Source organism: Pongo pygmaeus, chromosome 5, assembly GCF_028885625.2.
Source record: "Pongo pygmaeus isolate AG05252 chromosome 5, NHGRI_mPonPyg2-v2.0_pri, whole genome shotgun sequence".
NCBI lineage: Eukaryota > Metazoa > Chordata > Mammalia > Primates > Hominidae > Pongo > Pongo pygmaeus.
This window is the reverse complement of record NC_072378.2, coordinates 49686409-49709926: the sequence shown is the minus strand read 5'-3', so window position 1 is coordinate 49709926 and position 23518 is coordinate 49686409.

The window sequence follows — 23518 nt, the reverse complement described above, 5'->3', positions numbered from 1 at the left end:
ATTTACTATAAGATACAAAAAACTTGCAGAACTTAATTGAACAGTAGCAGTCTAGTACAAAACCAAACTGTTTAAATGCATTCAATACTTTTTCTTTTCTTTTTTATTATTTTTTTAAATTATACTTTAAGTTTTAAGGTACATGTGCACAACGTGCAGATTTGTTACATATGTATACATGTGCCATGTTGGTGTGCTGCACCCATTAACTCATCATTTAACATTAGGTATATCTCCTAATGCTATCCCTCCCCCCTCCCCCAACCCCACAACAGGCCCCAGTGTGTGATGTTCCCCTTCCTGTGTCCCTGTGTTCTCATTGTTCAATTCCCACCTATGAGTGAGAACATGCGGTGTTTGGTTTTCTGTCCTTGCAATAGTTTGCTGAGAATGATGGTTTCAACATTTTAAAGCTTCTGTTCATTTTATAATCTTTCTAATATGACAGGGATTCTTAGAAGTTAAGTTTATTGGTTAAAGACGAATTGCTTCTTTTGTTTTTAGTATTTTTTATTGTTTAAGAGCAGAGGCCCTAAACTTTCCAAGAGTTAAATGTGTAAGCCTTGTGGTTAGAGTATCAGATGTCTCTGTATTCTCTCACACAGCAGAGCTGCTGTGTAACGACTGCCAAAGGTCCAGGACACTGCATAGTTAAATCATTTCCTTCATCCAATGGGATCCTGCATTGAAAAATATCATGCAGCAGGCAGGTGCTGAACAGTTATTAAAAATCTCAATGAAAGAGGCTAGCCTGACTCAAGAAAAATTCAAAACCTGCCTTTACACTTACGGTTATGAGATAGTCCATGATCAGAGGTGATAAATTACAGAACAGCATATTTCACCCCACATTTTATTCTACTTTTCTCTCAAACTTTATTTATTTCTCTTAAACTTTCTGGAGCATGCTCACTTCCCTCGAAGGTATCAGTGACTTGCTGAAATATATCTTACCGTGTTTTTTCATAGAAAAAGTGAGATAGAGGATACATTAACAATACAGACAAATTTTGAATATCCACACATTACATTGGGGCAGAAAGTGTTTAATTACCCTTGTTTCTCCCTTTTGCCTTTCTAAAATCTATTGATCCAATTGAATTTATCAGCAAATATTTACTAATTATGGACAATGATGGTTAGATATTATAAGGAGAGAGATAAGAAATATATTGTTCTAAAGTAGGCTTCTTGCCAGTAAAATATCTAAGATTTCATTTACATCTTCCTGGCCTTCCTCAAACTTCTGTGTATAAAAGACTAAGATACTACAGGATGATTTCCCATCATTCCCCATCCTACACACAATAAAGCTTGGACATACAGTGAAAACAACCACCTAAAGTTCCCATACAATGAATGGAAACAGTCTGGCACTAGTCCAGAGTTTATGCTCTCTTGAAAGAGGGAAGGTGAAAATCTACACAAGTGTAAAATCAAGATTATATCAAATGCCTCCTCTGACCATATTGGCATAAAAGTAGAAACCAATAAAAGGAAGAACTTTAGAAATTATAAAATTTATAGAAACAAAACAACATACTTCTGCATGACATATGACATGAGGAAATAAATAAATTAGAAAGGGAATTAAAAATTTTTTAAGATAGATAAAAATGAAAACACAACGTACTAAAACCTACGGGATACAGCAAAAGCACTTCAAAGAGGGAAGTTTATAGCAATAAATAAAAATTAGAAAGATCTCAAATAGACCACCTAATATTGTATCTTAAGTAATTAGCAAGAAAAAATCCAAACTAACTGAGCTCAAAATTAGCAGTAGAAGAAAAATAAGTAAAAAGTTGATAGGCGCAGCAAACTACTATGGAACATGTTTACCTATGTAACAAACCTGCACATCTTGCACATGTACCCTGGAACTTAAAAAAAAATTAAAAGAAAAACTATAAATATCATCTGGATAGAAAAAAAATACAAAAAAAAGCAGCTTGGTTTTTCATAATGCTTTGAAAAGAACTTTGACTAACTGTATGATCTTTATAGGGGCAATACCAACATCAGTGCATTTCCTGAGCTTGTGTTTTTATACACAGAAACCATGAGCAAAATGAACAAAGCTGGAGGTTGTACACTACCTGACTTCAAAATACACTATAAAGCTATCGTAACCAAACAGCATAGCACTGGCATAAAAACAATCACACATACCAATGGAACAGAATAGAGAAAACTGAGATAAATCCACACATTTAAAACCAACTGATTTTTAACAAAGGCACCAAGAACATACACTAAGGAAAAAGTCTTTCCAATAAGTGGTGCTGGGAAAGAAAACTGGTAATCCACATGCAGAAAATGAAACTAGAGGCTCACCTCTCACCTTATGCAAAAATCAATTCAAAATGGATTAAACTTAAATGTGAGACCTGAAACAATAAAAGTATTAGAGGAAATGCTTCATAACATTGTTCTAGGCAAGAAATTTTTGGGAAAGAACTCAAAAGCACAGGTAACAGAAGCAAAAATAGACAAATGGAATCAAACCAAAAAGCTTCTGCATGACAGAGGAAATAATCAACAAAGGGGAACAACCCACAGAATGGAAAAAAATATTTTCAAACCATGCATCTGATGGAGGGTTAAAATCCAGAATATATAAGGAACTCAAATAACTCAATAATAAAATAATAATAATAATCGTCATCATTATTATCTGATAAAAAGTGGACAAAAGATCTAAATACATTCCTCAAGAGAAGATATACAAATGGCCAATAGGTAGAGGCCCACCTTGTTTAACTGCATTTCACAGATATTGCATTTTTTACTAATTGAATTTTCTTGTTAGCCCTGCAATAAGCAAGTCTTTGGACACCATTTTTTCCAAGAGCATGCACTCACTTTGTATCTCTATGTCACATTTTGATAATTCTCACAATACTTTAAACTTTAAAAAATTATTGCTTTATCTGTTATAGTGATCAGTGATCTTCAATGTTAATGTTGTAATTGTATTGGGTTGCCACTAACCATACACATATAGGATGACAAAATTATTCAATAAATGTTTCATGTGTTTTGACTACTCCACTGATTGAGTGCTTTTTTGTCTCTCTATCTCTCCTTGGGCCTCCCTATTCTCTGAGACACAACAATATTGAAATTAGGCCAATTAATAACCCTGCAATGTCCTCTGAGTGTTCGAGAGTGAAAAGAAGAGTCACACGGCTTTCACTTTACATCAAAATCAAGGAATGATAAAGCTTAGTGAGGAAGGCTTGTTGAAAATGGAAAAAGGCCAAATACTAGGCATCTTGTGTCAGCTAGGCAAGCTGTGAATGCCAAAGAAAAGTTCTTGATGGAAAACAAAAATGCTACTTCAGTGAACACGTGAATGATAAGAAAGTAAAACAGCCTTATTGATGACATGGAGAAAGTCTGAGTGGTTTGGGTAGGAGATCAAACCAGCTACAACATTTCCATAAGTCAAAGCCTAATTCAGAACAAGATCCTAACTGTCTTCAATTCTATGAAGGCTGAGCAAAGTGAGGAAGCTACAGAAGAAAAGTCTGAAACCAACAGAGGTTGGTTCATGAGGTTTAAGGAAAGAAGCTGTCTTCATAACATAAAAACGAAAGGTGAAGCAGCAAGTGCAGATATAAAATCTGTAGCAAGTTATCCAGAAGCTCTACCTAAGATATTTAATGAAGGTAGGTCCACTAAACAAAAGATTCAATGTAGATGAAACAGCTTTATATTGAAAAAGATGCCATCTAAGACTTTCACAGCTAGAAAGGTGAAGTCAATGCCTGGTTTCAAAGCTTCAAATGACAGGCTGACTCTCTTGTTATAAGCTAATGCAGCTGGTGACTTTAGGATAAAACCAATGTGGATTTGCCATTCCATAAATTCTAGGGCCCTTAAGAATTATACTAAATTTACTCTACCTACTAGCTAAAAATGGAACAAAGCCTGTGTGACAGCATGTTTGTTTACAGCATGGTTTACTGAATATTTTAAGTTCATTGTCGAGACCCACTGCTCAGAAAAAAAGAATACCTTTCAAAATATTACTGCTCACGAACAGTGAACCTGGTCACCCAAGTGCTCCAGTTATGAAGATATGCAAGGAGATTAATGCTGTTTTTATATATGTTAACTCAAGATCCATTCTGCAGCCTGTGAATCAAGGAGTAATTTTGAATATGTTTCATTAAGGATGTAACTGTCATAGTAATTCTTCTGATGGATCTGGATGAAGTAAATTGAAAAACTCTGGAAAGGATTTATCATTCTAGGTACCATTAAGAACACTTGTGATTCATGGGAAGAAGTTAAAACATTGATATTAGCAGGATTTTGGAAGATGATTCCAACCCTCATGGATGACTTTGAGGGGTTCAAGATATCAGTGTAGGAAGTTACTGTAGACGTGATACAAATAGCAAGACAACTAAAAGGGAAGCCTGAAGATGTGACTGAATTATGGGAATCTCATAACTAAATTGAAGGAATGAAGAGTTGCTTTTTATGGATAAGCAAAGAAATGTATCTTGAGATGGAATCCACTCTTGGTGAAGATGCTGTGAACATTGTTGAAATGATGAGAAAGGTTTTAGAGTATTCTATAGTCTTAGTTCTAAAGCAGCAGTGGGGTTTGAGAAGACTGACTCCAATTTTGAAAGAAGTTCTACTGTGAGTAAAATGCTATCAAACAGCATCAGATGCTAAGAATTTTTTTTGTGAAAGAAAGAGTCAATAAATTTGGCAAACTTCATTATTATCTTATTTTAAGAAACTGTCACAGCCACCTCAACTTCAGAAATCATCACCCTGATCAGTCAGAAGCCATCAACATAGAGGCAAGATCCTCCACCAGCAAAAAGATTATGACTAACTGAAGGCTCAAATGATCATTAGCATGTTTTAGCAAAAAAGTATTTTTAAATTATGGCATGTACATTTTTAAAGACATAATTCTATCATACAGTTAATAGAGTGCAATATAGTGTAAACAGAAGTTTTATATGCACTGGAAAACCAAAAAAAAATTGTTGATTCACTTTATTGCCATATTTGGTTTATTGAAGCTGTCTAGAACTGAATCCACAATACCTCCAAAGTATGCTTGTATACAAAAAACATTACTAATCATCAGGGAAAAGCAAATCAAAATCACAATGATTTTCACACTTTTCAGAACAGCTATTACCAAAATAACAATACATGCTATTGACTGTCTTTTTAATAGGCATGGATGTGGATGAGGAGAAATAGGGATCCTTCTACATTGTTGGTAGAAATTTACATTAGTACAACCTTTATGAAAAAAAAAGTCTGGAGGAACCTCAAAAAATTACAAATGAAACTAGCATATAATCTGGCAATCCCACTACTAGCTATTTATCCAAAGAAAATGGAATCAGTATGTTGAAGAGATATCTATATTCTCATGTTTATTCCAGTAGTATTCACAATAGCCAAGATATGAAATCAACCTAAGAGTTCATCATGGATAAATCGATTTTTGAAAATGTGGTATTTTTGCACAATGGAATACTATTCAGCCTTAAAAATGAAAGAAATCCTTTGATTTCCAAAATCCGATGAACCTGGCTGACATTATGTCAAATGAACTAAGCCAGGTGTAGAAAGACAAATGCTACATGTTCTCATTCATTTGCACAATCTGAAATAGTTGATTTCACAGAAGTTCAGAGTAGAATAGTGTTTATTAGAGTCTAGAAAGAGAAAGATGGAGAGAGATTGGTCAACAAATGCAAACTTACATTTAGATAGGATAAATAACTTTCAGCATTCTGAAATATACAATATTGTATTGTATATTTCAAAATAACCAAAAGAAAGTATTTTTGAATGTTTTCACCACAAAGAATAATAAATGTTGGAGATGATAGATAAGCTAAATACCCTGATTAATCATTACAAAATGTATACATATATCAAAACATCACAATGTAACCCATAAATATGTACAATCATTATGTATAAATCAAAAATAAAATAAAACTTTAAAAATAAATTATTATTTTTATCTAGCTGACTCAAGTATTTTAAGTTATATGTAGAGGCAAAAACAGTGAACTCTATTGCTAGGTCCTGTGTTCTAGGACAGACCTAGAATTTGAAGCCAAATATTAAATGAAGGAAGACATAATATATTAAAGACATCTAAAGCTTTCTGTGTTTGGAATAATATAATTATTGTAAAATTTACGTAGAACAAAATCAATTCAAAAAAGGCAATTTTTTTCTAATATGCAGTTACTTTGTATTAACAAAATTAATATAGTTAATTAATTATTAATAATGATTGATGCTCTATAGCATGTAAATAATATTACATTTATGTTTTACATATTAAACCATTATTTTAAGTAGATTTTTACATAAGAATTACCTAGATTGAAGAGGGCCAGAGGGAAAAACTAATGGTGAAAATGACATAAAACATAATTATTATTCTAAAATTAAACTATATTATGTCACAAAATAGAAAAAGGCCATTACCAGCTGGTTGCTAACAGCCAGGAATTGCTTTTGTATAACCGTTGAGATGCAAAAGCCACTCATTTCCATTTTATTGGATAGGGGAAGAAGCCATAATGTAAGTTTTTATAGGGATATTCACAGTTACTGCTGTTATCCATAATTCCTGTGTCCTTTCCAAATGTAACCAGCTAATGTAAATTGTTTTTGGTCATACTGATTTATGTCACAATGACAGCAATTACAGCAGGGCAAGTTGTATTTGACAAATCAGTTGACTACTTTTAGCCTGGCACTGTTGAATTACAGCTTTCAGAAGGCACCCCTGGGTCCTTAAAATGTCTATCATCAAGTCTTGAATGAAATCAATTTTATAAACATAGCAGAAATTATGAGTGCTGTCACACTTAAAAGCTTTCACTTTCGAAATTTGTGCATCAATCTCAACACATTATTATTGCCTCAAAACTTTTATGACCTTTTTGTAAAGCATTATTGCAAAAGACTTTAAATATTCCCATTAGTGGAAAATTTATTTTTTTGTGGATTATCATAATATTTAAAAACAGATATATTTATACTGAAGCCAAGATAATGGAATGAATATATGAATATGAATTGATTAGTGTCTGAATATTCGTATATGTTCATCTTTATAATCTATCTATCTATCCACTCTATCTCTATCCCATCTGGATAAACAATAAAAAAAAAAACTGAGCTTAACGATAACCTTGAGCCGTAGTACATAAATAACTCCCACAAGCTTGGTGTTCCAATAATGTAACACTAGGCATAAATGGGTTTGTACCTTGACCCAGTGCTTAAAATTGTCACTTGAATTCTTCTGTAAATCTGAGATCTTGAAAGGCTTTAAAGGTTTTCAGACAAAGGTGACATTAGACTTAATTGTCATTAACTTGCCATAATTCAAACTTATTTCTCATTTTGTAAAAGAAGCCAGACTTCTTAGAAGATTCAGTCTGAAAAATTCTATGAAAAGGAAAAAATGAAATTCTGTTAACGTGAAAAACTCTCTTACTTCACCACTTCCATAAAGAATCATTTTGGTGGACTGGAATGACCAGGGTAGAAGAGAGAAAATTGACTTAATTTTAAGAAATGGAGAACATGGAAGGTATGGGCACTAAAATAAATTAGGCGAATTTTAAATAACAAGAGATTATCATTAGTCAACTGTCACCTTGGCCTATGACAGGTTCAAATTAGGGAATAGCTTCCTATGCACACATAACTTGGTCCAAGGAGTAAATAACCACAGAAACTTCTATATTAGAGCATGTAACTACTCTAAAATGAAAGTATCCACCCCACTAGAGTAATTTATTCATAATTTCCTTCTTTAAGCTCTGGAGTGAATGGAACATAGGTTATTCCTTGAAGTAAAATGAGTATCAATTCTAATGTAAATATATTTGAAATACATAGTAAGCATGTAGCTCTACAAATTTAGACTATTTTAAGAGCTGTAGCTCTTTATATGAACACAATTTTATTTTCTTCCCAGATCATAGTTTCAGACTTTGTGAGATATATAAGAATATATTTCACAAAACTATGAAAGATAGATAGACTTCGTAGATTTAATGTGAAATGATTACATATTTTATATATTTCATAAAGGTTTTTTTTATTATGGTATGATTTGCTTATAATTCTTAGTGGTGGTGTGGAACACATCAGAGTACCATTCCTAATCGCAACTTATGTAAAGTACTGAACAAGAAGTTGAATCAAATATCTATATGTTCAGTGTTATTTTGGTTGTTGCCTACAATGAGCTGCATTTATATTATATTACAATATAATATAATAATATATAGTATAGTATAGTAGTACACTATACTAATTATTTTATATATTTATTAAATAAAATATAATATATATTATATTATGTATAATTATATTTATCTGTTTATAATTACATAATTATTTCTAATATGATAGTATTATATACTAATATTATTGTAATATCTAATTGATATTATATATCATATTGTATATTAAAAGTTATATTTTAGTATATCATTAATAATGATACAGTAATGATATTATATTATATATTTCATACATATCATTAATATTGTATGAGTATTATAATATATTAATGATAATATATCTATAATATATAATATATTATTTATAGATATCAAATTATAATATAACATTTATATTATGGATATTGCATTGATATATAATATAATAGCATATATATTAGTATGTAGTATACTATTATATGGTATAAATATTTTATGCTACTAATAATATAACAAATGATTGAGAGAGAGACAGAAAACAACGTCAGAATTTGAAATTCATGAGACCACAGTAAGTAGAAAATAAAGCCACGGACCGAAAGGTCTATACACAGAAGTAGGACTTGGGAAGTAAAAACAACACAGATAGTAATATAATACTCATATATACTATTATATATCATATATTAATACCACATATCATATATCAATATATTATATAATATACATAAGTATATTATATATTAAATATATAATGGTGTATAATACATAAATTATAAATATATACTATAACATAATTATTTTATATAATATAAAATAATATATTATATAACTGTATATAATATGTAAATATATATGTATATAATATGTAATTGTATATAATATGTAAGTATATAATTGTATATAATATGTAATTGTATATAATATGTAAGTATATATTATATAATATATATCATACTATATACTATATATACCATATTAATATATAATATATACTACTATATACTATTATACTATTATTGTATATGTTATGATAAAATATAGATAGATACTTTTCTCTTTTCTTTTTTTATTGTACTTTAAGTTCTAGGGTACATGTGCACAACGTGCAGGTTTGTTACATATGTATACATGTGCCATGTTGGTGTGTTGCACCCATTAACTTGACATTTACATTAGGTATATCTCCTAATGCTATCCCTCCCCCTTTCCCCCACCCCACAACAGGCCCCAGTGTGTGATGTTCCCCTTCCTGTGTCCATGTGTTCTCATTGTTCAATTCCCACCTATGAGTGAGAACATGCGGTGTTTGGTTTTTTGTCCTTGCGATAGTTTGCTGAAAATGATGGTTTCCAGCTTCATCCATGCCCCTACAAAGGACATGAACTCATCCATTTTTATGGCTGCACAGTATTCCATGGTGTATATGTGACACATTTTCTTAATCCAGTCTATCATTGATGGACAACTGGATTGGTTCCAAGTCTTTGCTATTGTGAATACTGCTGCAATAAACATACATGTTCATGTGTCTTTACAGCAGCATGATTTGTAATCCTTTGGGTATATACCCAGTAATGGGATGACTGAGTCAAATGGTATTTCTAGTTCTAGATCCTTGAGGAATTGCCACACTGTCTTCCACAATGGTTGAACTACTTTACAGTCCCACCAATGGTGTAAAAGTGTTCCTATTTCTGCACATCCTATCCAGCACCTGTTGTTTCCTGACTTTCTAATGATCACCATTCTAACTGGTGTGAGATGGTATCCATTGTGGTTTTGATTTGGATTTCTCTGATGGCCAATGATGATGAGCATTTTTTCATGTGTCTGTTGGCTGCATAAATGTCTTCTTTTGGGAAGTGTCTGTTCATATCCTTTGCCCACTTTGTGATGGGGTTGTTTGTTTTTTCTTGTAAATTTGTTTGAGTTCATTGTAGATTCTGGATATTAGCCCTTTGTCAGATGAGTAGATTGCAAAAATTTTCTCCCATTCTGTAGGTTTCCTTTTCACTCTGATGGTAGTTTCTTTTGCTGTGCAGGAGCTCTTTAGTTTAATTAGATCCCATTTGTCAATTTTGGCTTTTGTTGCCATTGCTTTTGGTGTTTTAGACATGAAGTCCTTGCCCATGCCTATGTCCTGAATGGTATTGCCTAGGTTTTCTTCTAGGATTTTGAGGGGTTTAGGTCTAACATTTAAGTCTTTAATCCATCTTGAATTAATTTTTGTATAAGGTATAAGGAAGGGATCCAGTTTCAGCTTTCTACATATGGCTAGCCAGTTTTCCCAGCACCATTTATTAAATAGGGTATCCTTTTCCCTTGCTTGTTTTTCTCAGGTTTGTCAAAGATCAGATGGTTGTAGATGTGTGGTATTATTTCTGAGGGCTCTGTTCTGTTCCATTGATCTATATCTCTGTTTTGGTACCAGTACCATGCTGTTTTGGTTACTGTAGCCTTGTAGTATAGTTTGAAGTCAGGTAGCATGGTGCCTCCAGCTTTGTTCTTTTGGCTTAGGATTGTCTTGGCAATACGGGCTCTTTTTTGGTTCCATATGAACTTTAAAGTAGTTTTTTCCAATTCTGTGAAGAAAGTCATTGGTAGCTTCATGGGGATAGCATTGAATCTATAAATTACTTTGGGCATTATGGCCATTTTCACAATATTGATTCTTCGTATCCATGAGCATGGAATGTTTTTCCATTTGTTTGTGTCCTCTTTTATTTTATTGAGCAGTGGTTTGTAGTTCTCCTTGAAGAGGTCCTTCACATCCCTTGTAAGTTGGATTCCTAGGTATTTTATTCTCTTTGAAGCAATTGTGAATGGGAGTTCACTCATGATTTGGCTCTCTGTTTGTCTGTTATTGGTGTATAAGAATGCTTGTGATTTTTGTACATTCATTTTGTATCCTGAGACTTTGCTGAAGTTGCTTATCAGCTTAAGGAGATTTTGGGCTGAGATGATGGGGTTTTCTAGATATACAATCATGTCATCTGCAAACAGGGACAATTTGACTTCCTGTTTTCCTAATTGAATACCCTTTATTTCCTTCTCCTGCCTAATTGCCCTGGCCAGAACTTCCACCACTGTGTTGAATAGGAATGGTGAGAGAGGGCATCCCTGTCTTGTGCCCCTTTTGAAAGGGAATGTTTCCAGTTTTTACCCATTCAGTATGATATTGGCTGTGGGTTTGTCATAAATAGCTCTTATTATTTTGAGATACATCCCATCAATACCGAATTTATTGAGAGTTTTAACATGAAGGACTGTTGAATTTTGTCGAAGGCCTTTTCTGCATCTATTGAGATAATCATGTGGTTTTTGTCTTTGGTTCTGTTTATATGCTGGATTACGTTTATTGATTTGGGTGTGTTAAACCAGCCTTGCATCCCAGGTATAAAGCCCACTTGATCATGGTGGATAAGCTTTTTGATGTGCTGCTGGATTCGGTTTGCCAGTATTTTATTGAGGATTTTTGCATCAATGTTCATCAGGGATATTCGTCTAAAATTCTCTTTTTTTTTGTTGTGTCTCTGCCAGGCTTTGGTATCAGTATGATGCTGGCCTCATAAAATGAGTTAGGAAGGATTCCCTCTTTTTCTATTGATTGGAATGGTTTCAGAAGGAATAGTATCAGCTCCTCCTTGTACCTCTGGTAGAACTCGGCTGTGAATCCGTCTGGTCTTGGACTGTTTTTGGTGGGTAGACTATTAATTATTGCCTCAATTTCAGAGCCCATTATTGGTCTATTTCGAGATTCAACTTCTTCCTGGTTTAGTCTTGGAATGGTGTATGTGTCCAAGAATTTATCCATTTCTTCTGGATTTTCTAGTTTATTTGTGTAGAGGTGTTTATAGTATTCTCTGATGGTAGTTTGTATTTCTGTGGGCTCGGTGGTGATATCCCCTCTATCATTTTTTATTGTGTCTATTTGAGTCTTCTCTCTTTTCTTCTTTATTAGTCTTGCTAGTGGTCTATCAATTTTCTTGATCTTTTCAAGAAAACCAGATCCTGGATTCATTGAGTTTTTTGGAAGGGTTTTTTGTGTCTCTATCTCCTTCAGTTCTGCTCTGATCTTAGTTATTTCTTGCCTTCTGCTACCTTTTGAATGTGTTTGCTCTTGCTTCTCTGGTTCATTTAATTGTGATGTTAGGGTGTCAATTTTAGATCTTTCCTGCTTTCTCTTGTGGGCAGTTAGTGCTATAAATTTCCTTCTACAAACTTCTTTAAATGTGTTCCTGAGATTCTGGTATGTTGTGTCTTTGATCTCATTGGTTTCAAAGAATATCTTTATTTCTGCCTTCATTTCGTTATGTACCCAGTTGTCATTCAGGAGCAGGTTGTTCAGTTTCCATGTAGTTGAGCAGTTTTTAGTGAGTTTCTTAATCCTGAGTTCTAGTTTGATTGCACTGTGGTCTGAGAGACAGTTTGTTATAATTTCTGTCCTTTTATATTTGCTGAGGATTGCTTTACTTCCAACTATGTGTTCAATTTTGGAATAAGTGCGATGTGGTGCTGAGATGAATGTATATTCTGTTGATTAGGGGTGGAGAGTTCTGTAGATGTCTATGAGGTCCACTTGGTGCAGAGCTGAGTTCAATTCCTGGATATCCTTGTTAACTTTCTGTCTCATTGATCTGCCTAATGTTGACAGTGGGGTGTTAAAGTCTCCCATGATTATTGTGTGGGAGTCTAAGTCTCTTTGTGGGTCTCTAAGGACTTGCTTTATGAATCTGGGTGCTCCTGTATTGGGTGCATACATATTTGGGATAATTAGCTCTTCTTGTTGAATTGATCCCTTTACCATTATGTAATGGCCTTCTTTGTCTCTTTTGATCTTTGTTGGTTTAAAGTCTGTTTTATCAGAGACTAAGATTGCAACCCCTGCCTTTTTTTGTTTTCCATTTGCTTGGTAGATCTTCCATCACTTTATTTTGAGCTTATGTGCGTCTCTGCATGTGAGATGGGTCTCCTGAATACAGCACATTGATGGGTCTTGACTCTTTATCCAATTTGCCAGTCTGTGTCTTTTAATTGGAGCATTTAGCCCATTTACATTTAAGGTTAATATTGTCATGTGTGAATTCTATCCTGTCATTATTATGTTAGCTGGATATTTTGCTTGTTACTTGATGCAGTTTCTTCCTAGCCTCAATGGTCTTTACAATTTGGCATGTTTTTGCAGTGGGTGGTAGCAGTTGTTCCTTTCCATGTTTAGTGCATCCTTCAGGAGCTCTTATAGAGCAGGCCTGATGGTGGCAAAATCTCTCAGCATTTGCTTGTCTGTAAAGGGTTTTATTTCTCCTTCAATTATGAAGCTTAGTTTGGTTGGATATGAAATTCTGGGTTAAAATTCCTTTTCTTTAAGAAAGTTAAATATTGGCCACCACTCTCTTCTGGCTTGTAGAGTTTCTGCCAAGAGATCTGCCGTTAGTCTGATGAGCTTCCTTTTGTAGGTAACCTGACCTTTCTCTCTGGCTGCCCTTAACATTTTTTCCTTTATTCTAACTTTGGTGAATCTGACAATTATGTGTCTTGGAGTTGCTCTTCTCGAGGAGTATGTTCGCAGCATTCTCTGTATTTCCTGAATTTGAATGTTGGCCTGTCTTGCTAGACTGGGGAAGTTCTCCTGGATAATATCCTGCAGAGTGTTTTCCAACTTGGTTCCATTGTCCCCATCACTTTCAGGTACACCAATCAGACGTAGATTTGGTCTTTTCACATAGTCCCATATTTCTTGGAGGCTTTGTTCATTTCTTTTTACCTTTTTTCTCTAGACTTCTCTTCTCACTTCATTTCATTCACTTGATCTTCCATCACCCATACCCTTTCTTCCAGTTGATTGAATTGGCCAATGAAGCTTGTGCATTTGTCATGTAGTTCTCATGCCATGGTTTTCAGCTCCATCAGGTCATTTAAGGACTTCTCTACACTGGTTATTCTAGTTAGCCCTTTGTCTAATCTTTTTTCAAGGTTTTTAGCTTCTTTGCAATGGGTTCAAACTTCCTCCTTTAGCTCGTAGAAGTTTGGTCGTCTGAAGCCTTCTTCTCTCAACTCGTCAAAGTCATTCTCCATCCAGCTTTGTTCAGTTGCTGGCAAGGAGCTGCGTTCCTTTGGAGGAGAAGAGGCACTCTGATTTTTAGAATTTTCAGCTTTTCTGCTCTGTTTTCTCCCCATCTTTGTGCTTTTATCTACCTTTGGTCTTTGATGATGGTGACGTACAGATGGGCTTTTGATGTGGATGTCCTTTCTGTTTGTTAGTTTTCCTTCTAACAGTGAGGACCCTCAGCTGCAAGTCTGTTGGAGTTTGCTGGAGATCCACTCCAGCCCCTGTTTTCCTGGGTATCAGCAGCAGAGGCTGCAGAGCAGCCAATATTGCTGAAGAGCAAATGCTGCTGCCTCATTGCTCCTCTGGAAACTTCATCTCAGAGGGCTACCAGGGCATGTGAGGTGTCAGTCTGCCCCTGCTGGTGTGTCCAGAATTGGTGGGTTCTTGGTCTCACCAACTTCAAGAATGAAGCCACGGACCCTCGTGGTGAGTGGTACAGTTCTTAAAGGTGGCATGTCCGGAGTTTGTTCCTTCTGATGTTCGAATGTGTTTGGAGTTTCTTCCTTCTGGTGGGTTCGTGGTCTTGCTGGCTCAGGAGTGAAGCTGCAGACCTTCACGGTGAGTGTTGCAGCTCATAAAGGCAGTGCGGACCCAAAGAGTGAGCAGCAGCAAGATTTATTGCAAAGAGCAAAAGAACACACCTTCCACAGTGTGGAAGGGGACCCCAGTGGGTTGCCACTGCTGGCTTGGGCAGCCTGCTTTTATTCCCTTATCTGGCCCCACCCACATCCTGCTGATTGGTCCATTTTACAGAGAGATGATTGTTCCATTTTACAGAGAACTGATTGGCCTGTTTTGACAGGGTGCTGATTGGTGCATTTACAATCCCTGAGCTAGACACAAAAGTATTCCAAGTCCCCACTAGATTAGCTAGATACAGAGTGCTGATTGGGTATTTATAAACCCTGAGCTAGACACAGAGTGCTGATTGGTACATTTACAAACCTTGAGCTAGATACAGAGTGCTGGTTGTTGTATTCACAATCCCTTAGCTAGACATAAAGGTTCTCCAAGTCCCCACCAGATCAGCTAGACACAGAGTGCTGATTGGTGCATTTACAAACCCTGAGCTAGACACAAAGTGCTGATTGGTGTATTCACAATCCCTTAGCTGGACATAAAGGTTCTCCAAGTCCCCACTAGACTCAGGAGCCCAGCTGGCTTCACCCAGTGGATCCCACACCAGGGCTGCAGGTGGAGCTGCCTGCCAGTCCTGCGCCTTGTGCCCGCACTCCTCAGCCCTTGGGCAGTCAACAGGACCGGGCACCATGGAGCAAGGGGCGGCACTCGTCAGGGAGGCTCAGGCCATGCAGGAGCCCATGGCACGGGGCGGGAGGTGCAGGCATGGTGGGCTGCAAGTCCCAAGCCCTGCCCCGTGGGGAGGCAGCTAAGGCCCAGCAAGAAATCGAGCACAGCGCCGGTGGGCGGGCACTGCTGGGGGACCTGATGCATCCTCTGCAGCTGCTGGCCCAGGTGCTAAGCCCCTCACTGCCCGGGGCCGGCAGGGCCAGCCGGCTGCTCTGAGTGCAGGGCCTGTGGAGCCCATGCCCATCTGGAACTCGTGCTGACCCACAGGAGCCACACTCAGCCCCAGTTCCTGTCCATGCCTCTCCCTCCACACCTCCCCGCAAGCTGAGGAAGCTGGCTTCAGCCTTGGCCATCCCAGGAAGGGATGACCACAGCACAGCGGCGGGCTGAAGGGCTCCTCGAGCGTGGCCAGAGTGGACACCAAGGCCGAGGAGGCGCCAAGAGTGAGTGAGGGCTGCGAGGGCTGCCAGCACACTGTCACCTCTCACTTGGTGGGTGCCTCCCAGTTAGGCTACTCGGGGGTCAGGGACCCACTTGAGGAGGCAGTCTGTCCATTCTCAGATCTCAAACTCCATGCTGGGTGGACCACTACTCTCTTCAAAGCTGTCAGGCAGGGACATTCAAGTCTGCAGACGTTTCTGCTGCCTTTTGTTTGGCTATGCCCTGCCCCCAGAGGTGGAGTCTACAGAGGCAGGCAGGCCCCCTTGAGCTTCGGTGGGCTCCACCCAGTTCGAGCTTCCTGGCCACTTTGTTTACCTACTCAAGCCTCAGCAATGGGTGGCATCCCTCCCCTAGCCTCGCTGCCACCTTGCAGTTCGATCTCAGACCGCTGTGCTAGCAATGAGTGAGGCTCCGTGGGCGTGGGACCTTCTGAGCCAGGCACAGGATATAATCTCCCGGTGTGCCGTTTGCTAACACCATTGGAAAAGCGCAGTATTAGGGTGGGAGTGACCTGATTTTCCAGGTGCCGTCTGTTACCGCTTCCCTTGGCTAGGAAAGGGAATTCCCTGACCCCTTGCACTTCCCGGGTGAGGCGATGCCTCGCCCTACTTTGGCTCACGCTCGGTGGGCTGCACCCACTGTCCTGCCCCCACTGTCCGACAAGCCCCAGTGAGATGAACCTGGTACCTCAGTTGGAAATGCAGAAATCACCCATCTTCTGCATTGCTCACGCTGGGAGCTGTAGACTGGAGCTGTTCCTATTCAGCCATCTTGGAACCTAAGCCAAATAGATACTTTTTAAAGGTAGGTTTTAACTTGTAATTTGCCATGTGACCCTTATTTATAGTTTTATGTATCTGCGAGGTGCTCAGAAAGCTTAGGGAAGACCATAAGTTCCACAAGAAAAATATAATGTTGTATACGTAAATACATTATTTACAAGACATCAAACAAAATATTGATAATTTTCATATAATTAATTATTTTCTAAAGGTAAAAATATCAATAGAAATCATTAATTGGTCTCCCACTGAATCAGAAGTCTAAACCAAATATGTCATGCAGTATATAGAATGAAGACCATTTAGTGCCCATGATGGCAGTCCTTATGCAGTTTGTCAGACGTGCTTTCTATTTCTTGAAATGCCGCACTAACTCTTTGAGGTGTCTATCCTTTGTGATTCTGTTATTTCTTGTGATGTCTTTGGAGAGACGTCAACATGTAATATGAAGAGAGCATCCTGTATCTTCAAAGGACAGTGAGTGTTTGACAATCAGACCCTTGAAAGACAGAGGACTCTCTAATAAGAATTTGTTTCAGGGATAAAAAAACTGTGAATTTGTTTTAAAAGCAGCAAGTCCTTCAGGTCAGAAGCCAGCAAGGCAAAAGCAGCTTTAAAAATATGTCCATAAGATGAAAACTGGTTATAAACAGCATATGAAACCAAGGAAATAACTTCCCTTTGACAAAACAAAATGGTGATTTCACCATAGATATATTTCTGATATGTTTGTTTCATTTCGTAGATTTCAAGGTTATGGCATGTCAGCAGCACTTTCACAGTTGTTTAAGCTGGTGTCTGCTCTCTGTACAGATGCAGAATCTGAGGTAGGATTGTTGGAACCACTAGTTGTCCCCATTGGGCTCATCCTGCCACTATTCTGCTGCTTCTGAAGATGTTGCTTGTAGCAAACTGAACACGTTCCATTAGTCCTAGGATTTCCATAAAAGTCACATCCTGTTTATATGCTACAAACATATGCAGAGTGATTGTTACGGTACTTCTTTTTATAGTTCACATAAAAAACAATTTCTACCTAAATCATGAATTTTATAAGTTTTGGTTTTAAAACATGGCCTTCTCACCTTGATTTTTGTGTTAGAGGTTTTCAAAACATTAACAGTTTAGTTTCTGTGCTAAGACATTAAATGTGTTAAGAAGCTAAAGTTCATTTGCCTCTGTTTTTTATATTTAGCTTGCAAAAAATGACCTTCTAAAAAAATAATTCAGGTCAGTTTCTCCTGCTTATTGGGTCAACAAATGTCAAGTGTTGAAACAGTGTCAAGCTGAAGCCAAAAGCAGAGCTCCAAAGAAGTAACAAGGTGATATTTTTAACAGGTAATTGCCAGCGATTTTGCCTAAGCCACAAAGATGCAATACACATTTGACCCAATTCTTAGGTTGGGGACTTTTTTTCCCTCAACATATAATAAAATATAATAAAAATAATAAAATGGTTTTCATGAACCACCATTTTTCTTTCAACAAAATACTTATTTGAATGAGCCAGGTAAGAAGGCAGCATTTGCTTAATTATCACAGCTGAAAAAATAACTTGAACCTTGTAATTGTAAGAGTACTTTGCAAATCCTTGTTACTTGTGATTCTTTTGCATTCTTAAAAATAACTAAGGAATAATCTTAGTAAAAAGTTACCATGGGCAGGGCATTTGATTTTGTGTCTTTTCTCTTCATCTGTCCTTTGATGTCAGTCCATGTTTGATTGGAACCCCAGAAAGATGACTTTAAAATGATTAGATTCAAATGATTGAGAGAGAACAACATCAGAATTTGAAAGTCATGAGACCAGAGTAGAAAAAAAAAACCGTGGACCAATAGGTCTATACATAGAAGTGGGGCTTGGGAAGTGAAAAAAATAAAAGAGGATTAAATTAATGATTTTAGGGAAACAGGAAGATATGACTAGGATGGTATTGAAAATGGGGTAGAAAAATTTTACATACTTATGAGAAGCTTATCAGAACACTGTAAAAATTCCTTTCTGGAAAAGGTCTGAAAACATTCATGATGAACATCCTTACTAGCGTTTAGGCATAGACTCGCATACAGTCTCTTCTGTATAGTTAATTTGCCCTCAAGTAAGAAATGCATCTTTTTAGAGTCAAAGTGCTTTTAAGGAAATTGCATGTTAAATTTTCCTGGGTACGTTTTAAAGGCATATGTCACCTATTTCTACCACGTTAGTTAGACACAATCTCTTTCACTAAAATCCATATTCAGAGAGGACTGTTTCTGCAGGAGTTATTTGCCATCACTGGGGGTATACCTGCTGGCTGTGAAATCACACTTATTTTAATGTCCCTAGTTGCTTAAATCCTAAGTGGATCACTATTTTGTTTGAGACTCACAGAAAAGAGAAGGTACATTTTAGATCTTAATCCAATATACACATACATGCAGATACACACATGTACATACATGTGAAAATTTACACATTTGATTTTAAAATTTAAAAGTAATGCTTACTCTTTGCTCAGTACATCTTGATATTTTACATTCTATTATATTTCTTTAAAAATCCTCTAAATTGACTCCAACAACCCCTAATGTGTAGGAGTATGGCTGCAATTTAAAACATTGCCCTAATTTGTTATTTAAATAAGCTTTTGGTTTTCTTTAAAGCATTACTGGGTTTGAGCCAGGAGTTTTGAATACAAGTAAAAATGAATTTCCATGGACACTGGAACAAAGAACAAAAGACACACAGGAAAACTCATTTCAGGCCAACAAGGCCAAGAACGAGTCAGCTTATTTGACAAATGTTTTGGGCTACTATTCCAAGACAGTTACTGCTAGGAGCTCAGAATTCTGCAACAAATAAGTTAGAGAAGGTACCCGGTTTCAAGGAATCTGTAGTCTTTTAGAGAAAAAGATAACTTAATAATCAATCAAGTAGTGCATGACAATTTTTACTACTAGAGAAATAATATTCTCTTATTGGAACAGAGCACAAAGATTTAATTGAATATAAACAAAGGGAAACTTCCTGTGGGAAAAAAGGTTTGATTCATAAGTAGGACATGAATAGCATGTAGGAGTCCCTGTGTAGGTGTGTAGTAAGGGTAGGCAGGAGGATTAGAAATGAAGTTTTAAGCAAATAAGAATATTATAATGCCCTGAGGTAAGATTCTGATTTCAAAGAGTGATGGGAGGTGGTAGGAGTATATGCCTTGAAAAAAATCTCCATTGTTGATACAGAATGCAAACCAAAGTCCTAAGTCTGGACTAGGAAGTCATCGATAGTTAAGGGACCCTCCATGTGAGGGAGGAAAAGCCAAGAGAGTAGAATGTCGCAGAGTTAAGGGGAGAAAATGTTGGATAGAAGGGAATGAATAAGAGTGAATGAAGAAAAGAGTTAAACATAATAAGGACTAAAAACCGTCACTGAATTTCGGTAAACTCAGGTCTTTGCTAAGCTTGGAAGCAGCAGTTTAAGTGTGATAGTAACAGTAAAAGCCAGGTGATGGTGGGTTGAAGAGAGACTGATGGTAAGAAAATGATAATATTAGTCTGGATAACATTTGAAAATTTGTTTTGACAAAAAGGGAGGGATATAGGACATTTGCTGAACATGTAAGGGGAATCAAGGAAAGATTTTTAAAAAATACAGTATGGAAAATTTCAACTATAAACCAAAAAGGAGAAAACAACATAATAAACTCCATGTATTCATCATTCAGCTTAAACAGTTATCAAGTTTCTGATTTTGTTTCACTTGTACCCAAACCAATTCCTCTCTTCCTTCATATTATTTTGCAGCAAATCCTAAATACCATGCAATTTTGTCAACATATATTTTAACATGTATCCTTAAGAAATAAATCTTCTTTTTAAACTAATCACAATACCATTATCCTAGTTACAAATTAACAATAATCTTTAGGATTACTAAATACCTAGTTAGTATATAAATTTTTACTGTTGTTCCATAGCTATTTTTACCATTAATTTATTCAATTCAGGATTGAAATACAACACAAACACAGGAAAAGTCACTTCTGTCCAGGGCCAACAAATTGTCAAACAGTTCATTTGACAAATATTTTGGGATACTGTTCCAAGATAGGTAGTACTGCTAGGAGCTCAGGTTCTGCAACACAGAAGATAGAGAAGGTTCCTGGTTTCAGAGAATTCATACACATTTAAAGAAAAATATAATTGAATAAGCAATATGAGTATTTAATAAGCCTCTGAGTAAGGTGTAGGAAGAGTAGGAGGGAAAATTGAAAATAGTTTTAAGCAAAGAAGAGAGTATGATAATGCCCTGAGATAAGATTCTGATTTCAGACTGATGGGAGGGTTAGGAGTATATTCCTTGAAAAACCTCCACTGTTGATACAAAATGCAAAGAGAAGTCCTAGGTCTGGACTAGGAAGGTTACTGTTATTCAATTCAGGATTGAAATAATTGAAATCAATTCATTGTGGTTGAATGTCGTATCTCACAATCTCTTTTAAACTACAGTATAGGTTTCCTCTTTCCTACCCACTTTTTTTCCTTTATATTGATTTATTCAAAGAATTGGATCATTTGCCCTGCAGAGTTTGTTGTGGTTTGAATTTTACTGGTTGCTGAACAGTACTGTATAATGTGTTCCTATATCCTTCATATTTTCTGTAAATTGGCATTTAAATCTATAATCTTGATTTTAGTCTAGTTCCATTTTTTTGAAGACTGCTGTATAGACAGTGGTTCGTTCTTTCATCTGAAGACACAAAGTGTCTGGTTGTCTGTATTATTGGGAAATCAGTAGTGATTAAGAATCATTCCCTAGATTTGTTGATTCATTAACAGCTGCAAAATGTAATAGTCCAATTCTGTATTTCCATTTTCAATCATTAGCTGGAGTAAGTCTATAAAGAAAGGCTTTCTCTCATTAACTATTTAGTTACTCTTAAGTACAATTTGTACAGAAGATAAATGTTTGATTAGTTTCTTTTATTGACTATTGTCACAATTATGAGTTAATTGCCAGACATCTTTCAAAGATGACCAGAGCATTTTTAATTTTTGTTTTTATAAAATGATCATTGTGAGCACAATAATTAAAAATTATTTTACAAATTTTATCCATTGCAGTGGTTATTCCTACTGATTCTCAAATTGTACCACGCCTGACTCATATAAAGCACTTAAAGTTACTGAGTCACTCTGACAAAAGCCTCGGGAGTCTTTGATTACTTTCTTGTTTTGAGACGTGTAAAATGTTATAGACACATTTTCTGCACTTTCCAGCCCAGACCTGTAATAATTTTTTAAAATAAAAGATTTATATTTAGCACATAATAAAAAATAAATAAAAAGCCCAAAGAGGGAGACATTGAAGATGTGAAAGGGAAAGGAGAGACAATAAATAAAAGGCCTTTTCTTTTTTTTATTGAGGCAGAGTTTCGCTCTTGTTGCCGAGGCTGGAGTGCAATGGTGCGATCTCTGCTCACTGCAGCCTCCACCTCTGGGGTTCAAGTGATTCTCCTGCCTCAGCCTCCTGAATAGCTGGGATTACAGGCATGCACCACAATGCCCAGCTAATTTTGTATTTTTAGTAGAGAGGAGGTTTCTCCATGTTGGTCAATCTGATCCTGATCACCTGACCTCAGATGATCTTCCTGCCTGTGCCTCCCAAAGTGCTGAGATTACAGGTGTGAGCCACCGTGCCCAGCCAATAGGAGGCCTCTTCTGAGAAGAGGGCTCTGTATCGAATCCCAGATCCTGGAATGAGGGCTTAACTACAGTTAGGAGGCGAGAAGGCGGAACGCGTGGAAGCAGACAGGTTCAACTGTATAGGCACAACAGTGGGAAGTTGAAGAATTTTAGTCTATTGATTTCCTCTTTCTGTTGAACAGGTAGTAAAGTCATATGTTGAATTTGAGGGGGAAGACAGTATGAAGCTTGTTGAAGAGAAAAGGAGGAAGCTTGTCCATCTTCATCTTTACTTTCCTAGACTTTTCAAATTGAAGCTTCACCACTCACTGATGACTTGAGTTGCCCTACTAATTCTCTTGCATTTTCTTTTCTTTTTTTTTGGAGACAGAGTCTCTTCTCTTGCATTTTCTAAATTGTCTTTGACATTTGCCTGGAACCACACACAATATTCCAAGCGTGGTCACAACCATTATGCTATACGAAAGTGGCCATGTTGCTGTTTTTACTTAAATGTTTCTACAAATATTTGTATGAACAAATGTAATTTTATATGAATGCACAATTAGTAGGAGGTTTTACTTGTTGTTATATTGTTATTGGTGCACTTTTTCCTTTTTCTTTTTTGCTTGGCTCCTTATGCTCCATCTCCTCCCACTCTTCCTCCAACTCTCCAACGCTGTCACTTATGTTAACAATGCAGCTTATATTCCCACATTTTTTTCTCATTTTAATGTAATCATGTTTCTGGTCAGGTCCAGGTCTGTTCTGCCCCTGTGCAATAATTCAACCACCGTGACGTGGGTTCTGCAAAAGAGAAAAGATTTATTCACAAGTCCACCAAGCAAGTAGGTGGGAAAATGCTTTCAAATCCACCTCGTTGAAGATAGGTTGAGGGATATTTATGTGTTAGAGAAATGGAGTGGTCTAACGTGTGAGGAAAAGTGATTGGCAGTAGGGAGA